This window comes from Nipponia nippon, unplaced genomic scaffold (assembly GCF_047370975.1).
Source record: "Nipponia nippon isolate SJK-2023a ecotype South Korea unplaced genomic scaffold, ASM4737097v1 scaffold_1, whole genome shotgun sequence".
Classification (NCBI taxonomy): Eukaryota; Metazoa; Chordata; class Aves; order Pelecaniformes; family Threskiornithidae; genus Nipponia; species Nipponia nippon.
Genome location: NW_028262290.1, coordinates 11,315,775 through 11,336,466, shown reverse-complemented (window position 1 = coordinate 11,336,466; position 20,692 = coordinate 11,315,775). Strand labels below are relative to the sequence as shown.

The 20,692-nt window shown below is 47.9% G+C and overlaps 1 long non-coding RNA gene across 2 annotated transcripts in view; it reads left to right on the top strand.

Annotated features, from left to right (window-relative positions):
* Window positions 1-20,692, top strand: part of LOC148057241 (uncharacterized) — a 68,538-nt gene that overhangs the window by 34,484 nt on the left and 13,362 nt on the right. The window contains exon 4 of one of the 2 annotated variants that reach the window (XR_015699313.1): window positions 5,585-5,837. The exons of the other annotated variant lie outside the window; for it this stretch is intronic. This is a non-coding gene — a long non-coding RNA (uncharacterized LOC148057241). The remainder of the gene's footprint in view (window positions 1-5,584; window positions 5,838-20,692) is intronic. 2 annotated transcript variants of the gene reach the window in all.

Below are 20,692 nucleotides of genomic sequence, written 5' to 3'. Positions count from 1 at the left end.
TGGTGTTCTGTTAACTATCTCCTAACAATTTCTGAGGCACCTAAGAAAGAACGATCACTGGCAGTGCGAGCTTTTTATCTACAAATAAAGCAAACACCATTGATATCTAAAGTCCTTTTTTTTTGTGGTCAACTGTTTGAGAAAGACGTTGCAGACCAGATCTCCACTTGTTCCTGTAAGATGTGAAAATGTCCTTTGTCAGCAGTGCATTGTGGTGGAATCAGCTTTATCTTTTGTATGTAACTAGGAGCTTGGGCTTTCCTCCTTGCAGGCAAAGAAAAACCCAATCAGAAAAGACCTTGTATCAGGAATAGTGTGGCCAGCAGGACCGGGGAGGTGATAGTGCCCCTGTACTCGGCACTGGTGAGGCCGCACCTCGAATACTGTGTTCAGTTTTGGGCCCCTCACTCCAAGAAGGACATGGAGGTGCTGGAGCGTGTCCAAAGAAGGGCAACGAAGCTGGTGAAGGGTCTAGAGCACAAGTCTTATGAGGAGCGGCTGAGGGAGCTGGGGTTGTTTAGCCTGGAAAAAAAGGAGGCTAAGAGGAGACCTTATTGCTCTCTACAAGTACCTGACAGGAGGTTGTAGCGAGGGGGGTGTTGGGCTCTTCTCCCTAGTAACAAGTGATAGGACAAGAGGAAACGGCCTCAAGCTGCGCCAGGGGAAGTTTAGGTTTAGATTAGAGATTAGAAAAAACTTTTTCACTGAAAGGGTCATCAGGCACTGGCACAGGCTGCGCAGGGAAGTGGTTGAGTCTCCATCCCTGGAGATATTTAAAAGATGTGTAGGTGTGGTACTTACAGACATGGTTTAGTGGTGGACTTGGCAGTGCTAGGTTAATGGCTGGACTTGATGATCTTAAAGGTCTTTTCCAATCTAAACGATTCTATGATTCTAATTAGAGCCCTGAACACCTCTAGAAGACTTGGAGCATATGTGCGAGATGTGTTTATTGGTCTCCTCCTAGCCCTTGTTGCTCAGCCTTTTAGGAAGAGCATCTCTATAATTTAATGCGAGGGAGTTCCTTGGGTTTCCTCTTGTTTAGAGAGCCAGAAGAGGTGTAATCACCGCTTGTACACAGATCTTCATGGATCTTGAGTATGAGAAGAGGCGTTGGCTACAGTTCTGGAATAAAAGCACTTCTCGAGGTCACCTCAGAAAATGGGGTAACAGTTGCTCTACTCCAGTGGTGCAGTCGCCTCGGTGCTTCTGGAGATGCCTGTTTGGAGACAGAACAAAACCTGCCCATTACCTGGATAACCTAGAGCAGCCCCAATGGTGCTTGCCCTCTGCATTGCGTGGGTCTGTGCTGACACCGAGCAAGGAGAAAAGCCACGGTAGATGTACCCTGAACCTTGCATTCTGCCTTGCTCCTTGCAAAGGGAGTCACACAAGGCCTTGCAGGCACCTGAGAACCTGCTGGTAGCTGGGGGTGGCCTGAGAATTAGAGCTTGGTGAAGAATGATGTTTCGGTTGCAAATTTACAGCTGTCTTTTACGGGAAACAAAAATCATCTCGGGTTTTGTTCAGAGCTGGTCTTGTCCTTCACAGACATAGGGCAGCTTCAAAGGGAGTGTAATTTAAGGGTTTTCCCCTTGGTCAGCGCGAGCACCCGGGCTGGGGAGCTGCCAGGTGCATCCCTGGGTGCTTAGTTAAGTGATGAACTCCATCAGCATTTAAAATGCTTGCTGGTAAAATAGCAAAGCCTTTCAGTCAGGGCACAGAGCGTTGGATCAAAATGTCCTTTAGGGAGTACGTGTATGGACAGATGGATGTTATTAATTAAAAAAAAAAAAAATACAAAAAGCTTCAATTTGGCTGCTTGTGAGGGTAATGTATTCGGGTGTGTGTTTAAAAAGCACATAACTGATGATAAAAATCATGGATGGGCTAAGTCAGTATTGATGATGGTTGGATGACAGTGAAAAGCAGCCCTGGCACATTGCAGGGATGTTCTTGTCATGACTAACCCCTCTCACTCTCACCCGAGAGGAATTTTTTAGTGCCCAGCACAGACAAGCACTGAAATTGCAGGTTTGCAGAAGTTTTCAAATCTCTCCCCAGCTGGCAGCAAATAAAGGAATTGCAAGTATTTATTGGTTTAAGAGGAAAAAAAACCCTCAAAGCTATAAAATAAATTTGACAATGAAGCTTTTTTTAGGGAGTCTTACTTTCTTTATGGTTTTGTGAGTCAAATGTATCGAAGCCTGGCAAAGGAAGAGGATTTAATCTACAGATGCTGTCTCTTGCTTCATGGTTTCCTGCTTCTAAAATTACTCCCAATTCTCTGGAATTGGGGCTGACACTAGTTTCAGCTTTCAGTTTGTGGGCAACCTACCTTACCACTTCAGCGGGCTGGATGTGCAAGGGCTGGGGGCAGCAAATGCAAGTGAGTGCTTTTAAAGTTTCTTATCTTGGCTGCCCAATGTCCATTTGCCACTTTTAAAATATTTACAGCTGAATCTTTGGATTCGCTTCTTCCTCTGCTCAGGAGAAGTGCTGAAGCTGCTGATGCTGAAATTTTGCTTCGATCTTTTTTTTCCCTGTCCTGCCTGGGGGGGTTGGAGAACACGCTCAGGGCGAGGGATGGTGATGGACCTGCACTCATCCTGCTGCTGTTGACCCCAAGACTGCGGTTTGGAGTACATTGGCTTTTGCTCGCTGGGTGGTGGTGAGAACCAGCTTGAGCAAAGCAAATTAATTGTATATCTCAGTCCTTAGGTTATGCTAAACCTTCCCCCCCCTTCTACAGCATGTGTTTTTGCTCTGTAGGTCTGCCCCTCTCTTGGGGTGCTTGCTGACAGCATCTCAGCGTGTGCCATTCATGCCCCAACTTTGTGCCCTCTTTGCAGAGCATCTAACTGAGTATAAACAAGGCCATATTTCTATTTATTTCTATTTCTATAAATAAAGAAATATTTATAGATTTTTAAAGGTCTGAAACAATCCTTCTAGTATGTGTTGTATGGTCCTCTATTGCTTCAAGATGTTGCTCGGCACTTTATATTGACTAAAGCATCATAGGCATTACTTTCAGAATAAAGATCTTTCTTAATGTGTGATCTTATCTTTTTTTTATGAGTGCCTGCATCTGCAGGTGCTGACTTACTATGCACAATAAATACTTAACTATCTGCTGACTTACTGTGCTGCTTCAGGTTGCAAAGGAGCAGTGAACTATCACAAGACATGCTAGAGCCAGCAAAGCAAGAGTGTCTGCTCCGCTCCCAAATCCTTTGCATTGCTTTGAGGGGCTCTGCAGAGCCAAAGGTGTCGACAGGCTGTTTTCTTGGGCTCCCATCTGCTGAGCAGCATTATGTGGATTAATATTGAGGAACTTGTAGTGAAATTTGTCTCATGCCACGAAAATGTAAAGCCTCTGAAGCTGGCTGGCATCCCAGGGCTGCGAGAGGCCCTTGGAGGGGCCGTTCGGTAAAGGTGGCAGGATTTGCACCGTCCCAAAGCTGTGAATGGGACATGATCTGAAGAGTTTGTAATTAAGTTTTAATCATCTCCAGGCTGGTCTGATTGCTGATTTCAGGCAGCAGACAAAAACTGCCAGCCAGGAATGGCTTCCACGGGGCCAGCCTGCCACCAAGGGAGGGCCTCTGCCCAATCTTCTGGTCCTGTGGCGTGGAGCCCAGTTCAGAAACACAAAATACTGTTTTTGGCAATTTTTTATTCTGAGGGTGTTTCTTGAGCTGGAAGCAAATCTCGCACCCATCCTCCTGGTTTTTCCCTGGCAATGTTTCAGGGATTCTGTGTTTTCACCATCTCTGCTTTTGCAGGAAGCTGTCATTGCGCTGCCCCCTTTTCACCTTTGCAGTGTCAAAGCAAGGAGGTCAAATTAGAGACCCGAGGTTCCAGCAGCAAAAAGGGGACCTGAACATGTGCTCTGCTGCTGTGCAATAAAAAACCTGTGTATTTTTTATATAGGTTATCATAGGTGAGTTGGGGGATGAGGCACAGATGCATCCCAGCCCTGGTGCCTCTGGAAGATGGACCCCTGCCCACCGTCCAGGCGAAAAGTCCAACTCCAGCCAGGGTTTTACACCCCAGTTTTCCTGGCCAAAGGGGAGTGCTGAGGGCATTCACTGGGATGCTGAGCGATGCTGGGACCCCCACAGTGCCCCAGCTCCCCGTGGGCCATGGGGGCTGTCGCTGCCTTTCGGCTCGGCCACCTCCACAGCATGGATGTGCCCTCTCGCCAGCTGACAGCATCCTTGTGGCAAATGGATGCTGAAGTGCCATCGCCCTCCCTGCTGGCACCATCACTCCATTTTCATTAAGCTTTTTGCAAGGAGCAACTCTTTCTGCTGGGGTCCCTGTGCAGTTTTATCTAGGGCTGTATTTACATCAGCATCAGGTGGTTTTTGTTTGACCTTTGCCCTGCTTAAAAATTAAATACCGAGTTACTAGGAAGAGAAGTAATCTCCCAGATAAGCATTTTTCCCTGCTCTTCTGTAATTCATGGGGGAGCTGGCTTACCCTGCCTGTGGATGACTAAGGAGGAAATTCTTTTTTGCTTAGGATAATGCTGAAAGTTCACTGGAATTTTTTTTATCATGCATTTATCATTTCCTCCCTTGGAATTCCTAACTCTTACTGTTCAAGGCAGGAAAAAAATAATGGTGACTGCAAATTACAGAATTTGCTTTCTGTGGAAAAGATGCTGAAGAGCTAAATGGTGCTCTCAGGTTTGCTGTGGTTTGCATGGGGGATTTGCTCCGTATCCAGGTATATAAACAGGCTGGGAAAGAGTAATGAATATTCTAGCAGCTACTGTCTTTTAAATATGTTTTTTTTTAATGTTGAAGTTAATTAATGGTCATATATCTTGAATATAGGTGAGTGTAAGCCCACTCATCGTGCAGATGGGGAGGAGGTTTGGATTTATTGCAGGTCTCTGAGAGATGGCAGGGTCAAAGTCAAGTTTATGTGTAAAGAGTTTCTGGTTCATCTTGTTAATCTCCAAACCTCCCCTTTTTTATAGAGGGGATCTGGATGTGTGTCTCTAGAGAACACAGATGGAATTTGGACAGAGAGACCCTGCCTTTCGGTTAAACGCGTGTTTATTCTTGCAGTGTTTGCTTCCCGGTGGTGTTACGGTGATTGCACTGTCAATCCTTCTGCAAAAGCTTGACAGTGCTGCTGAAAAGCTTTGACACTGCAAAGCATTGTTTACTTGTGAAAGTATTATTATATTTTGAATATCTATTATTCATCTCTTGTGCTAAAAGTGACATTATATCATAAAATTGCTCTTAGATTTGAGAGCTTTGAAGAAAAGCTGTTTTTTGTCCCTGGCTCCCTGTGACAGTGCTGGGAAGTGCTTTACCCTTTGTATCTCTGTAGTCCTCTTTTATGAATTGTGAGTGACGGCAGGGAAGTATAAAAGCGCAGAGGAGCTGGTTTTGATGTTCATAAAAGGCTTTGATAAAAGATGCAGCACATAGACTTCATATTATTTCCTATTTTTAACTTCTTATGAGCATAAAGCACTCAGATCCAATATTTATGTAAAAGGGGAAAGAGGGGAGCTGTATTTCTTCTTTTTCTTTTCTTCCTTCTTTTTCTTTTTTAGGACCAGGTGAATTAACATAGAAAAGTATCTCTCTTCTGTGCCCCAGTAAAATTTTGCTTTCTTCCATGAAGCATCTGTGTCTGTCTTCCACGAAGCATCGGGAAAGCTGACCCCATGGTGTTAACAGTGTGGATGATGCTGGAGGAGACCAGCTGCGGTTTCGAAGTCTCCTTGGTCGTAGGCTTGTGCCTTCAACCTCCCGGTTACGGCTGGCTCCAGTGGACCCATGAGCCATGGTGATGTGCCTGACAAGGTGTGTGCTTCCGACAACAGGTCTCTCTCCCAAGACCTGGAGAAATAAAACATGGGAGAGCCAGGGCAGCTTCTCTCCTTTCTCTAAAAGTCCGATTACAGCAAAGGCATCTCTGTAATAAGTAGGTTTGCTTGCTCTGTAGAGATGAGAGGCTGTGTGCAGGCTGGGTAATTGGGGTTTTACTGATGAAAGTGCTTGTCGTTATTTCCAGCCTGCTCCATGTTGCAGTCTTGTCTTTAATCTCGTCTGTCGGCATGGCTTGCTTGTGGTGGGCCTGTGTACTCATGCATATTCGTGTGCGTGTACATATGAGCACATCCATAAAACTTCATCAGGTGCTTTTCTGTGTGCGTGTGCGTAGGCACGCCTGGCTAGAGAACACGTGTGAGGAGGAGGGCGGGCAGCACGTGCACGCATGGCACTGGCACGGCCATTTGCACGACTGGGTTCTGCATCCGTGCAAGGGCCTTCACGCTGGATATCGAGACTCCTAATGGTGGCAGCGTGCAAACCTGACCTTGAGATCCACCTGATGACAAAAGTCATCCTTTTACTCGATACCACATTTTCTGTTTTACTCGGGAGAAATGCCTTGAAACACCCTGTGCAGGGAGAGAATGGGTCCTGTCATTCCCCAGAGAACCCCAGGACAGAGCAGTGTTGCTGAGTCCCGCCTTGCTGCAGCACTGAAAAAGAGTTTATTTTGATGGGATGAGCACAGCAATAGCTGTTGGTGGTGGCTTTGCGTTCTTCAGCAACGTGTGCTCATCCAAGGGGCTGTTCAAATGAGGTGCTGGGTTTGAAGTAGCTGAACTCAGGCAAAGTCATCCCAACCTCTCACCTTCTGCTCACTTCCCCACGTGGGAACTTTTATGTGAAAACATAAAAACGAAGGGAATTACCATCCGTGGGTGGCCACTGGAAGTTGCTGGGAAGTGTGTTTGCTTGGGTAGTGTCTCCCTGCCTCTGCTGTTCCTCTGAGAGCTTGCAAAGCTGGACGCTGAACATCTGCAGGGTGAGATGCTCCATCGGGGTATGCCAGCATGGCACTATGCCCGCTCGATAGGCTCGCCTCTTGTGTGTGCCTTTGTGGTGGTGAGTCCCCCGTTATACCCCAAATGGAAGACTCCCAGAAGTGTTTAACTGGGCCCACAGTTGACTTTATGGGCTAAATAAATGGAAATCACTGTATCTGAAGCATGATCTAATTTTATTCATGGCTCACCCGTAAAGCTGTGTACCACCACATGCAAGAAGGTGCCGTCATCCTCTGCCACGTGGCTTGTTGGATTTAGCTAGCTTACAGCTAGCACATACAGGTGTCTTTTCAACTTCTGACAGGTTGTATAGTTAGCCAAAAAGTTTGGGTATCCTCAGTCATTCTGTAAGGTGTGGGAGGACTTTGTTGTGCCATTGGACTGGACACTATGGTAAAATGGAAAAGCTGTTGCTGAATCCGGGAGAGACAGAAGGGACAGGTCAGGCTGGGACTTGTTGAGCCGGAGTGACACCGTGCCGTGCCGTGCCGTGCCCCACCTGCGGCAGGTTGCTTGCATGGGCTCAGAGGTGTTTGCACCCTGCCTTGGTGCTTGCTGTGCAGCAGCTCAGGTGCTTCCGTTGCGTTTCCAGAAGCAATCCAGCTGCCTTGCTGCGAGTCGGGGAGGAGTGGACTCCGGAGTGCGTGGGGGGCTCCCCAAAACCTGGGGCTCTGTGGCAGTGAGCAGAGCTGTGCCAAAGGATCTGATGAAATGTGGCCCTTGGCTGGCAGGAGCTGCAGTTGCTCTTCTTTTGAAAGAAGCTGGGAAAGGCGCCCCAAAACAACCACTGGAGAAAGTGTCCAGATGAAAGGTCTGGTAAGCATCAGGGTCCTCTCTGCCGTGTTTTCAGGCTCTTCTGTAATCAGCTGTCACTTTGGGATCTGAGCATATTGGACCTCAGCGAGTATGGATTGAAACTTAAACAAACAGTGACTCTTCTGTAAATATTTAGCTTGCACTGTTTAGGAGCTGCTGGGAGCAGGATACAAAATAAATTTAAAGTTCATGACGGTCTAAAAAAATCTATCGGAGGATGGCACTCGGTCAGTGGATCGGCTAGCATGTAGGATTTGAATAGCTATTCCTCCTCTTTCTTTTTTCCTGAAGAAAAGAATGTATTTAAGCATTCTTTGCAGAGAGACATAAGGTTGCACTCTTCCAGTGTTTACATGGCTGCATTGGAGATTCAAATCAGTGCAAAGATCTTCTTCAGCTTGGCTGGTTGAGCTGGGTGCCCAAGAGGAACCATGGTATGGAGTAAATGGATGACGTTCCCTGGCCCTACGCATCTTTCTTTGTAAATTTGGACTGGTCATCTGAAGTATGTGCATCTGCGTGGAAGAGGGGGATGTGTCTCTGAGTGTGTGCTTTTATCTGGCCACCTTGATACCAGGACAGCGGCTTGCACCCAGGCTGGCTGCTGATGAAGGAGCTGGGGTCCCCAGTGGGGCTTGTGTAGACAACACTAAATCTTGGGCTGCCACATTGTTCCTGCTCTTGCAAAAGCCTTGATAGCGAGGGAGACCTATCCCTGTCAGCCTTTTTTGCCTTTTAAATATGAAGATAATATCCTTTTTTTACCTTGCAGAGCTCTTGCAAGAATGGGGAAGAATGAAATGTGCTGATAAGAAACGGTATCAGTAGCAGAGATGGGCAGAGGTATGCGTGCTTTGAATTAAGCAGGGAACTTCACCGCACACAAGAGTCTGGGATTATTGATTAGAAAAGAAAAAAAAAGATCAATCATTGATTATTTTCTTTCTCTTTCTGCTTGCTCTTCTAATACAAAGTACTTGCAGTTGGACTAGGTAATGGTTGTAGGTCCGTTCCAACTGAACTATCCTATCCTATCCTATCCTATCCTATCCTATCCTATCCTATCCTATCCTATCCTATCCTATCCTATCCTATCCTACTAATATAACAATAAACCCAAAATATGTGGCATGCCCTGTGAGACGCTTTGCAGCTGCTTGCACCACGCCTGCCCCTGGTTGCAGCATCCTGGGGCTTTCTGTGCTGGGATGCTTGACGTGCCCTGTCCCCGTGGTCGGCTGCTTTGCCTGGAAGATGAATGGCAGAGGAGAAAATGTCAGGGAAGGATGGGTAAAAAAAAAGGTAAAATCCTCATTTACCAGCTCGTTGAAACCACTTTTGAGGTTTGAGAGAAAATGTCAGTGTTTGAATTGGATGCGGTGGCAGGCTTGATGGTTTTTCTCTTTCAATAGTTTCTTTTAGTGCCCTTCCTAATTTAAAAGGAGGGGTTTAAATTATTAATGTTTTACCCCTGAAGCGAAGGGATTCCAAAGCCTTTGGCAAATCTGTGCTAAAGCATCTAACGTAGAAAAGAGCCTCATGGTTTTTCCCAACTCTGTCTTTGACAGAAGCCCCTCCTTGTGTCCATGCGAAGCACTAAATCTGCAGAAGTGGACAAAGGGCTTGATTTAAGCAGAAGGTAATTTTCTCCAATGGTGTTTGGCCAGAAAACATAAAGATGATAATGATTTTTATTTTTTGGCATAACCTTTGCAGATCTCTCTGACTGTTGCTGAAGCAACACTCTGGTGCGGGTGAGTGTCAGTGCTTGGTCTGGGATGCTTGGGTGCTGCCTGCGAGGGATGGGTGCCCTTACCTGGTCATTTTGGCCCCAATTCCTGCAGCGTCCTGGAGGTGAGAGACAGCTGAGGCTTCAGACATCGATCCTCACCAAAGCTGTAGTTAGAGCTCAAGCCTCCGGTTAGATTTACAACACATTTGCCCGCTAAACCTCCCCATTCACTTTGGGTATTTGTCCTGATTTTGTACCAAATCTCCTTCTTGCTACTTGAACTGAAGAATAAAGTATTATAACTTTGGCTCGGGGCAGCTGTCCAAGGGATATATTGGGATACACTTGGCCTTTGAAAAGAAGGACTTTAGTCTCCAGCCCTGTCAGTCCCTCTGGCTCCTGGAAGTTTTCCTTCCAAATGGTTACTTCAAACCTCAGAGAAGAAGTTTGTGTTTTTTCAGAGCTATGATTAATACCGTTTTTACGCTTCGTTGCAAAATGCCGCACAATGAATGAGACCAGCAGGGTGGTGGTTTATGGGGGGGAGGAAAAAAAATCATCAAACAAACGCTTTCAGATGCTGTTTTGGAAGAGTGATGTGTGTGTGTGTGTTATATAATCTCCTGCAAACTGTGGGGTTGCGTTCCTATTAAAAGGAAGGGGAAAAAAAAAAGGCTTAAACCTAATCTGTGGAAAGAACGTCAGAAATAGTTGTGAAGTTGAATAATTATAGTCTTTTTTGCACCAGGTTAGTGAAAGCTAATTTAATGTGCAGGATTGCAATGCAGTACGTCTTTGCAATTACAGAATCACAGGATGGTTGAAGCTGGAAGGGACCTCTGGAGGTCATCTGGTCCAGCCTGCCAGCCCAAGCAGGGCTACCTACAGCCAATTGCCCAGGACCACATCCAGATGGCTTTGAAATACCTCCAGGGATGGAGACTCCACAACCTCCTTGGGCAAGCTGTGCCAGAGCTCGGTCACCCTCACAGTAAAATTAGGCATAATGTGCTTTATTTCAGCAAGTTGATCATAGGTTCCTGCTCGTTCCTGATGGAGCTTGGGAAGTTTGGGGGGATGTGTGTGGTTTTGGGTTGGAGTTGGCTTGAGCACGCAGGGGACACGAGTCTGCAGCTTGGGCTTGGCAATGCTTGGTTGGGGCTTGGGGGCTGGTTGGGCTTATAGAATCATAGAATCATGGAATCATTAAGGTTGGAAAGCACCTCTGAGATCATCACGTCCAACCGTTAACCTAACTGCCAGGTCCACCTCTAACTAAGCACCACATCCACACGTTTTGAATACTTCCAAGTACTGAGATTGCACTTCCCTGGAAGGGGTGCAATGGCTTGGCATGAGGTGCCAAAAACGGTCCCCTTGCCAGTGTGCAAGGAGGCTTGCTGCGTGATGGCGGGATGTCCGTGAGCTTGTGGTCCCTTTGATTTGGTTTTGAGGCTGTGCTCTGCTGATTTTTGCTTCCTTTCCCTTGACACCGTGTGCCTGTTCCCAGTCGGCAAGTCACTTTGCCACAGGAATCTGGGACTCATTTATCAGCATAAAATGAGGCTAATTACATCTTTGAAGTGCTCAGCATCAGTGGAGCTGCAGCATCAGGTGCTTCCCCAGAAAGTCCTGTCTCAGTGGCAGACCCCAGGGAAAAGAAGTCAAGGGGTTTACTGTGGCTGCGTGCCCAATGTGTCCCCATCTTGGGGACACAGAGGATGCTAATGCATGTGGGACGTCACCTAAACCTCTGTGGGGACACTGGGGTCAGCACAGATTTGCTAGTGGCTTCATGTGCATCCCTCATGTGGAAGACAAAAACAAAACCTAAGACTATGCTCGGGATCTGGTTCCTCCGCTTGGTTTCTACTGTTTCCTCCTGTCCTTCATCCATGGAAAACAATAGCCCTTGTTTGTTGTCCTGGTACATTTTTTTTTCTCTAAGCCACTTTCTTTTTGTGCCATTTTGGTTGCTGATGAGTGATGGGAATGGCAGGAATGAGATGATGGCTCCCAGTGAATGCTCCTGCTGTCCACAGACACATCCCATCAGCCCTCGTGCCAGTGACAGGCGTGTTTTCTCATTAAAAATAGACCACAGACAATGCCACTTCCCGAGAACTGTGATTTAACATTTAATAACAAGTGGTTACTCATTTCCTTCGGAAAACTTTCTGGAAGTGTTATTTTGCTTTCTCCCCTTGCTTCCTTTTTTTTTAATTTCCTTCAAAGCCCTGCATTACTCTTCAGAGCCACTGTGTCTGTTAAATGAAGTGTTCCTCTTTCAAGTGGAAATCATATTTATGATTTAAAGATCATGAAAAAACAAGTCTTAACCCTTTGGGTGTGAGCTTTTCTTTGTAAGCTCCTGCAGCCCTGAAGTCCTAGCTCAGCCAAGGGAAACAGCAACGGAGAGACATCTGGGTAGGCGAGACTTGAAGAAAAATGGTGATGCTGATCCTGAATGTGGAATGGGTGATCTGCTTGATCTGACTTTAAAGAAAATTTCAAATAGCTGCAGAACTTATGTCATCTGAGTTGCTAGCTCTTAACTGTGACACCTCCTGGTGTAGCATGTTCTCCTGAAGGATGTGGAGGGCTTGCAAAACCGCTAGGCAAACTGATACCAAGTCTGGTATTTGAGTGACTTTACCAAAAAAAGTGCTGAAAGCTGTTGAGTAGTTCTTGAGGAAATCCCGACAAACAAACTTGGGAAATGTGCTGAAGATGAATCATCATAAATGGGTACTCAAGAAGCTAAAAGAAATGGTTTGCTGTTGGATCAGGAAGGCATTTTGAGGGTCAGGAGCAGATTAGATGGTAGGCTGCAGAGGATACAGAAGATGAAATGCAACCAGAGACATTGCAGGTACTTTAGGCGATAGCATCTTCCCTTACAGTTGTCTTAATGAGCTGCAGGGGTGGTTTGAAGACAAGAAAAATAAACTCAGTAAGGACAAGTGCAAAACAGTGCTCTTGGAAATCAGATGCACATACCCAAAATGAGCAGTAACAGGTTAACTGCAGAAAGGCATCTGGGAGCTGCAGTGAATTACAAGCTGGTTGTAAATTGGCAGTTGGATACTGTTACAAGAAAGGCAGATCTTGAATAGCCCACAGAAAAATGGCAAAGGTAGTAATTCAATATCAGTTGTCATATAAAACCTCGCTTGAAATACAGAATCCAGTCTCAGCCCCTCTTATTTTTAATATGAAAGCAGACGGCTTGGGAAGATGAAGCTTTTGTTTGGGAAACTTCACTTATGAGGAATAGCTGGAAGATTTGCATATGTTAAACCTAGGGAAAAAAAACCCAACCCACGGGTGTCAGGCCATGGTTTGGTGGGATGCTGTCTTCAGCAGTAATTTTGGAGTCAGGTATCTCTGCTCTCCTGGTGTTGGCTGTACTGGGGCTCATCATGTGGCCAGTTGTGTAGCCACAACCTATACGTCCACACTGTGAGCTGGGACAAGGAGCTTCTGTGTATAAGTATAGTATTGAAAAAGCTGAAAAGTGTCCCCAAAATTATTTCAAAGTATGGCTACGCAGTTTTGGCCAGGCAACAGATGGCATGCAGGAGGAGGACAGGGAGAGGAGAGGTGGCTGAGGACCTGGTAGAGTTGAGACCTGAAGGGAACGCAGCAAATTCGAGATACCCAGGAAGGTGACGTGAGGAGTGCAGCACCTGATGTCTCTCCATGTCTGAGGACGGGACTAGAAGAAAACTGCGTACAGGGAGGTGCTTCTCTGGATGCTGTCTCCAGTGAATCATCTCCGTCGTGCCTGGTAGCAGCAGGGTAGGCTGGCATTCCTCAAAGCATAGGTTCCAGCTCCTGGTGGTAGTGGTGAAGGAGAATGAGTGATGCTGGAGCTGGCCCAAAAAGCGTTAGAAACCGCTTTGTTAGCAGCACAGCAGCCCTTCCCGGCTGGTGGGGCGAGTGGTGCTCGTCGCTGGGAACTGCAGCCGAGTCCTGCTTCCTTCTTGGCAGAGCTGCGCCGGTGTTGCCTTGGAGAGCGGCATGAAGACAAACAAGCCAAGAGAGGGTTTGGGGCTGGGTGGCTGTTTGAAGTCCCTTCTGGCCCGGCATTTCTGGAGTCGGATTTTGGCATGGCTTCTGCCCCCATCAGTCCTGCTGAGGCTGAGTGTCCCAACACCTCCCGCTATTCTGAATCCAAATTTCCGACATTACTGCATTGCACTTGGTTTTTCGGCTCTTGGGAGTAGTTTGGTTGACCACAAATTGGTCACTCTGTGCTGTGATGCAAGCTGATGATTTCCTTCACTGCAGATGCTAAACCAAATACCCCTGCAACTGCTGTCTGACGGTGATGTTACTCGGTTGGTGTTTGCAGCCGGTGGGAATGCTCTCAAGCCATGCAAGCCTAGATGATTCAAGCTGATACTTATGCTTATGATTGAATGCTAAATGCCTGGTCTGTTCTGCCCTACCAGCTGTACCCCCCAGGGAAAAGAGGGATTTTACTGCAAGAAGAAAGGGTATTCTGGTATTGGTTGGTTGATAATAAGAATGCATAGCATCAAAGCTGAAACAGTGTGTGCTGGGTTTTAAAATCACAGGAGGATATAAAAGTGCCTTGAAGAGGAAGATCATAGATAGGCAGACCTACTGGATACGGCTGGTCTTTTGTTGTAGGCTAAAGAGCTTTCCCCTGTGGTTTGCAGGGTTCCCTTGCCTTCCTACATCCCTGCACAGCGCAGAGCACAGTGTCTGTGCCTGCTGTCTTAGAGGATGTAGGTGTGAGCCTTGCTAAGAAGATTTAGGCTTCAGTTCTAGCTATGTCAATGCTAAAATTCACCTAAAAAAAAAAATAATGCTTGCTATGCTTGCTTGTGACATGTGTGACATGCTGGCACTTGAATCTGTCTTGTGTTGATCTAGGTTGCTTAAAAAATAAAAGCAGCATGGTAATTTGTCTTAAAAAGGGTACAGAGAAAGTAAAGTAGAAAACAAGCAATTTGCTATTCATTGCCTTGTCAAGGCTAACAGGCTGGGGCTTACACTGAGAAGAAGTCAAACCCTCAGGCAGTTCCTGTGCACTACAAAATATCAAAAGGAGTGACCACCAAATGAAGTTTGCTGGATGGCAAGCTTGTGGCAGGGCTGATGTGGCAGGACTGCTGATAGCGGAGCTTCAGAGCTCTTCAGTATGGTCAGTCAAGTTGTAGTGGCATCTCGGGGATGTGTCTTTGGGCATGTGGGAAACCCACCTTCTGCAAAACACAGTGGGTGGTTTGGGCGATGCTGAAGGTCTTTATTTGCTTGAATGCTCAGAAGGGGCAGGGAAAGCCTCAAGCACTGGGCGTGAACTTTTTTTTTTCTGTGGCTACTTCCAATTTTGCACTTCTGGAGCGTGCAGAATAATATCTCTGGGCTTGTGGTGTCTATTCCTCGGTTTGCTTCTGCTCGCTTTCCTTCGGCCGCTCGCTTCTGCAGCCACCTGATGGATTTTGGACTAGGATTGCCTTCTGCTCCTTTTCCTACCTGTTACCTTTCTCAGTGCTGTTACCTCCCAAAATGAGAGCAAAGGAGAATAAGCACCCGGAGGGTGCTGAGCCCAGCTCCGAGGTGGTGATGGGGGGGCTGGGGGGGAGTGCACTGGCCTTGAGATGTGGGGCAGGCTCACTGCTTGCAGAGCTGCTGCGGGGAGCCTGTATCCCGCTGGTCACCCTTTTCATGCATGGGCATACTATTTGCTAGCATCACCCTTGCCCTGCATTTTCTGGGTGTTTCTTTGTGCAATAACATGTGCGTCATATTAAAAAAAAGAAAATAAAATAAAATGGAACTAGCAGGAGCTGTGAGGCTTCTGGGTTGGATTGGGTCATTGCCTCTGCCCAGCCAGCACAGTAAGAAGAAACTCTTCTTGCAGAGATGGAGTCCTCCAGCAAACAGCGCAGCCTGCGAGCAGCCGGCCAGGGCGCCTCCGAGCAGCACCGGCTCCCGCTCTGCGCCAAACCTTGCTCTGCCTATGCACCGCCGCGGCTGCAAGTCCTGCTCCCGGTGCTCGCGTGGGGACCTCGCTTGGGGATGTCTCTGGAGGATGGGGTCGGGATGCCCTGGCACACTGCCGTGCTTGTATTAATGAGTTTGTGGGGTAGTCCTGATGGCTGGCTGCATCTACTGAAATCTCTGGCCACACGCAGCCCTTTTGGCCAGCTCTTGCAAGTGTCAGGGTTGTTGCTGGCTCCACTAACCTGTTGGTGCATTTTGGCTCCTCTCTGGTGCTCCCTGTGTTTTGGCTCCCTCCTTCTGTAGATTTTCACCCCATAATCATTATGAGCAGCATGTTTTAGCAGGGCTCCCACTGGTGTGTGTGCTCTTCCTCTCTCTGCTTGGGCTTAAAAAGCCACATGGAAGAGTCTGCTCATGCTCGGTCCAGGGGAGATCCCACGTCTGCATCTGTCCTTCCACCGACCCACGTCTAATGGGCAGAGGGATGTGTCGGAGGAGAGGAGCTGGGTGTGAGTGGGTACCCGTGTTTCCTTCTCACGTTACCTTCCACCTGCACTGTGGGTGGAGAAGAGCCATTACAGTTTCACTGCTGGCTGGCCCTGACCGATGGCAGCAGTGGTGGTGGGGCACATGAGCCTGAGGAAGCGCCTGTGCTTGGAGCCACCATGGCTGAAGAGCCCTCGAGCTCTTTGGGGGAAACTGGTGGTTAAAGCAGCATTTTGTGCTTCGATTCAGATGAAAGAGGGGGGTCTTGTGTTAACTGACAGAAGATTCACTTTGGGAGTGTGGAGGTGGAAGGGGCTGGTGGTGGTCAGTGTGTTTCACACACTGTTTCACAGCCCCCCATCAGCGGGTACCAGGTAGGTTTCCCCTGATCCAGGCAGGAAAGCTGCTCATCTTGGGGCAGCATCCATCCTGCTTAATGACCATCTGTCTCGCCTCTGCCTGCCTGCTCCAAAAATCATTCCCAGAGGCCGATCTGGAAGCATAGCGATGACAGGAGGAGTAGGATGCAGGACCCCAGCGTGGGACTCATCTGGTACCCATGGAGAGATGTTTAATGTTGTTCTTCCCTCGATGTGTTTGTCCCAGGGCTGTTGATGCTGCAGCCTGTGCTGAGCAGGTGGATACCAAACAGCATTTGTACCCGAGTGGATCATCCATCCCCTGGTCGCTTCTGCTGTGAAGGCCTCTCTCAGGCGGGTTCAGCGCCTCGCCTGGGCGGTACCTGTGTGGGGCGTCCCCACTGCGGAGAGCTCTCTGTCACCCTCCCGGGATGGATGCTTGTGCGTGCAGGTCTGCCCTGGCTTTGTTTTCACCTGCTCATCTCCCGGCATGCTTGCTTGGGGCAAGGCATCGGTGAGCTGAAAGCAGGGAGCCTCTGCCGGTGACCGCCAAATGGTGATGGACCGGGCACTGCTCTCCGCTCTGGCTCTCTCTCCCCCTTCCTGACCCCAGTTTTCCGGTCACCTCCCTCCAGCTCTGCAGCTGGGGGCTGCCAGTGACCATCCCCGCGTTGAAGCCTTGCCCTGGCACCTTCCTCCGCTCTTACCCCCTGCTTTTCCCTCCTTCTCCGGCTGCCGGGTTGCTCTAATCGACTTTGGCTCCTGTCCCAGGAACAGCCTCTCAACACACACAAACCAGGAAGGCTAAAATAACACTTTAAAATTGTTAAATAAATAGTGATCAGGCTCTGCCTAAATGAGAAACGCAGCTTAATTTGTTAAAGGTTTTTTTGTCCTCCCTTGGACGGGGGATTCGGCTGGGCGTGTGTGTGTGAAGCGTTTCTTGTAGCTTGTAATCTGTCTGTCGTGGCCCAAAGTGGGCAGAGAAGGGTTATGTGACTCTCAGTTACTGAACACTTAGAGTAAAAGTGTAGTCATCCTGAACCTCATCCAAAGAGCTTTAGGTTTTTTTATTTTTTTTTTTTTTTTACTTTTTTCCCCTCTCTCCCAGCAGGATGCTGCTGCGTCACTTGCATTCTTCACCCCGGCCGCCTTGTTGGGACGGCAGAAGTCCTCTGAGCCTGGCAGTAACTCTTTCCAGGCTGCCAGCAGCAGTCCAGGCTCTTACATCCCTCTCCATTCCCTCTCCAAGAGCTTTGTGCGCAGGGCAAGTGCATCCCCTCTCCCCCAGCAAAGGAGCAGCTGCCCGTGCAGGCAGAGGTGCCTGTCTTCCTGAAACGTGAAAACCACTCATTTCTCTCGTGCACTTTTTCAGATCTTGAGTAAAAATAGAATAGCAGTTATTGTCGTGTGAGAGAGTGCGGATGGGAAGCTCTAGGTAAGCATTTGGAAAACAACCAGGGAAAACGGCTACCGACAAAGGCTCTGCTGATTGGGAGCAGGGATTGACTTGGGTACCAAAATGTGTGTGTCAGGATGAGAAATGCATTTCTCAGGAAGGATATGGGGAACTGGCCGCTTCCCAGCACACACCTCCCTCCTGGGGCTCATCCTGCGGGAACCTGGAGAGGTGGCACTGGGGCTGGTTGTCTTCTGTGCCTCGGTGCTGAATGGGCTGTCTTTGCCAGTTCCTGCTTTTTATTCTTTCTGTCATCACTCAGAAGGTGCTTCCCTGCCCGTCTGCCTATCCAGCCAGGTTCGGTGCATGTTGCCCCACTGCCCACGTGCAGAATACATTAGCGTGTCTTTCCCAGGCAGCTCCAAAAGTATCCCAAGGCTCAGTCCATTGGAAAGCAAGATGCTCTCCAAGATCGTGTTGGCAATCGCCTCTCTTAAGCACCAAAAGGTGCCCCGCTACGTTATTTTAGCAAGGGAAGGGTACAGAAATTGCTGTCGTGGCCGGGGCAGCGGTCGTTGCTGCCGACAGCAGAGCTCTGCGCCGGGGAAGGCTGGGCAGGCATGTGAGCGGCGAAGCATCTGCACCCTGCAGAGCTGTGCACCAAGGATCGGGTTCTGCTGCTCTTTGCAAGTGAAAAAAGAGTAACAGCAAGTGGGTTTCTTTATAGGTCGTTAATTGTACAGTCACCTCTCCCCTGGCTTTCAGAGGGACTGTCCCTGATGCAGAGTGATTTCGCTCCCAGCTCCACAGAGGTGCCGTAGCACAGGAGCAAGCCGGGGCTCCCACTGGGTACCAGGGCACCCACACCGTCTGTGCAGAGCCGCAGGGATCCAGGTTTTTGGTTTCTCTGGGTTACCCCTTCCCCCTTGCCCTCCCTCACCTGTGGTGGGGGTGCGTGGGTCGCACCTGGGCTCACCTTTCTCCATCGCCCCTCGCTGCAGCACCCTGCATTCGGGCAAGCGGTGCAGGAGATGCACCACTACACCAGGACCTGCGGCTCTTTCAGACTCCTCTCCTTTTTTATTTTTAGACTTTTTTTTTTTTATCCCAACCCACTGTTCTGAATAGTAGAGACTTGTCTGTGTTTTGGAAGACAGTTGTTTCTTATTAACTAGCTGAATGGGAAAAAATAACCCTTACTCTCTGTAGGGGGAATTGCACGAGTCAAAATTTTACATTTACTTCTTCAGCTCCCGAATGCCATTCATGTAAGGATGAGATGTGGGTCAGAGAGGGGCTTTGTCCTCCTGCCACACTAGCTGCGAGGGCTGTGTCTGTCTGTCTGTCTGTCTGAATGCATGATGAGAGCAGAGTAACACTGCAGTCGTTACCCGAGAGGGGATACCCAAAATTGACTTCAAAAGGAAAGGAAGGAGTTGTCTAAATGCAACCTGCAAGCCTTTAATTCTTTGTGACAGTGATACCCTGAGCCTGGTTATCTCGAGCATCAGTGTTGCTGCAGTGATGGAAGCAGCTGATTCTATATGGGAAGAGGAAGGTTTGATAGAAAGCATAATAATCTCTCTTAGATGTTTTAATTTTCCCCTTTTCATCCCAAACTGTAAGTGCAGAGCTTCCTTCGCTTTGAACGAGTCTTTTTATGTTGGCCTGCCCTTCAGATTGGGTAGAATCATGTTTCTTAAATACATAAAATGAATCTGGCAGCCTGGTGTTGTACTTCAGCCTCCCAAAGAGACACGCAAGCATAAAGCAAGAAGATTCACTGCGTACTAAAGTGCTCCACTTATTAAAAAAAATATAATAAAATCCTCTGTGAACATCCTGTTTCAACTCTGCAATAAAACTCACTGGTCAGTAAATGGTGGATCTCCTGTTCCCATGGAGAAAGGCGGTTGCAGACTTAAGAGCTTGCTGTGGGAAAGGGGAAAAAAAAAATAAATCAAAAAGATCCACTCTTGGTCTTGCAAACAAAGGTTGCCTTGGATTGCAGTCACATGTTGCAGTTCAGCTGATCTCGCTCATGCCAAAAGGGGAAAGATTTCTAGTACTTGCCTGAACCCCACTGAACTGGTTTAGGAAATTAATTAGAAGAAAAGTATTCATCTTTTTTTTTTTTTCCTAGCTAGTTTTCTCTTAGGCCCAATTGCCCTGCATTGACTCACTAGGTCAGCGGGAGCTGGGACAGGACCACCTTCTTGATGATTTATGGCCACTATGTGAATTTAACTGCGATTTAAAATTGCACCATCAACAAACGTCTTTTGGCTTTTCCCTGTTGAGGATGAAGGAGTCTCTCAGGTACCCAAATCCGGGATGCCACTGAGCTTTGTAAATCATACCCAGTGGCTGAGTTGCATTGGGGCAGAAACACCTGAAAGAACACTTGGGGATTAATTGCAACCCCCAGGCACATCAAATGAATTGATAATGTTGGTGTTGCTGGAAGCCTCACCGCGCGTGTGTCTGTTTTCAGTGAATACTGTTGGCCAGGTCAAGCTCCTTCCCTTGGGTACACCCCTCTGTCTGCGCTGGGGGGGGATGTTCAGGGGACCGTTGTATGGCTAGAGATCATGTGAAATTACACAAAATCCACTGCTTTGGCTTCACAGATTCGGTGTTTAGATAGGTATGTATGTTGCATGCATTATACATGGATTTTTGGGGTAAAGCCAGCGTAACAGGTTTAGCTCTCAGTCACTGGCAGTTTTCTCAGGGCTTAGGGCTTACTTCTAATCTTTAGAAAGCTTATCAAGTCCCTGGGTTTCAAAGGGTACTTTCTCCAAGAGGTACAGTCTCAGCAGAGCCAGGTATTGAAATGCTTTCCAGGATTTTGTCACCTTGCCCATGTATGTGCTGGGTCTGGAGAGCTGCCGGGCTCACAGTCCTTGGGAGTGCTGCCCAGCTCAAGCTGGGCTCTCTGGTACGCCACATATCTTTAAGTACTTGGGGAAAAAGTCAAGTACTGTTAAGATCCCCAGACCTGTTCCTTTTGAATGGGTTGGTGGTTATTTTCCTTTTTTTTTTTT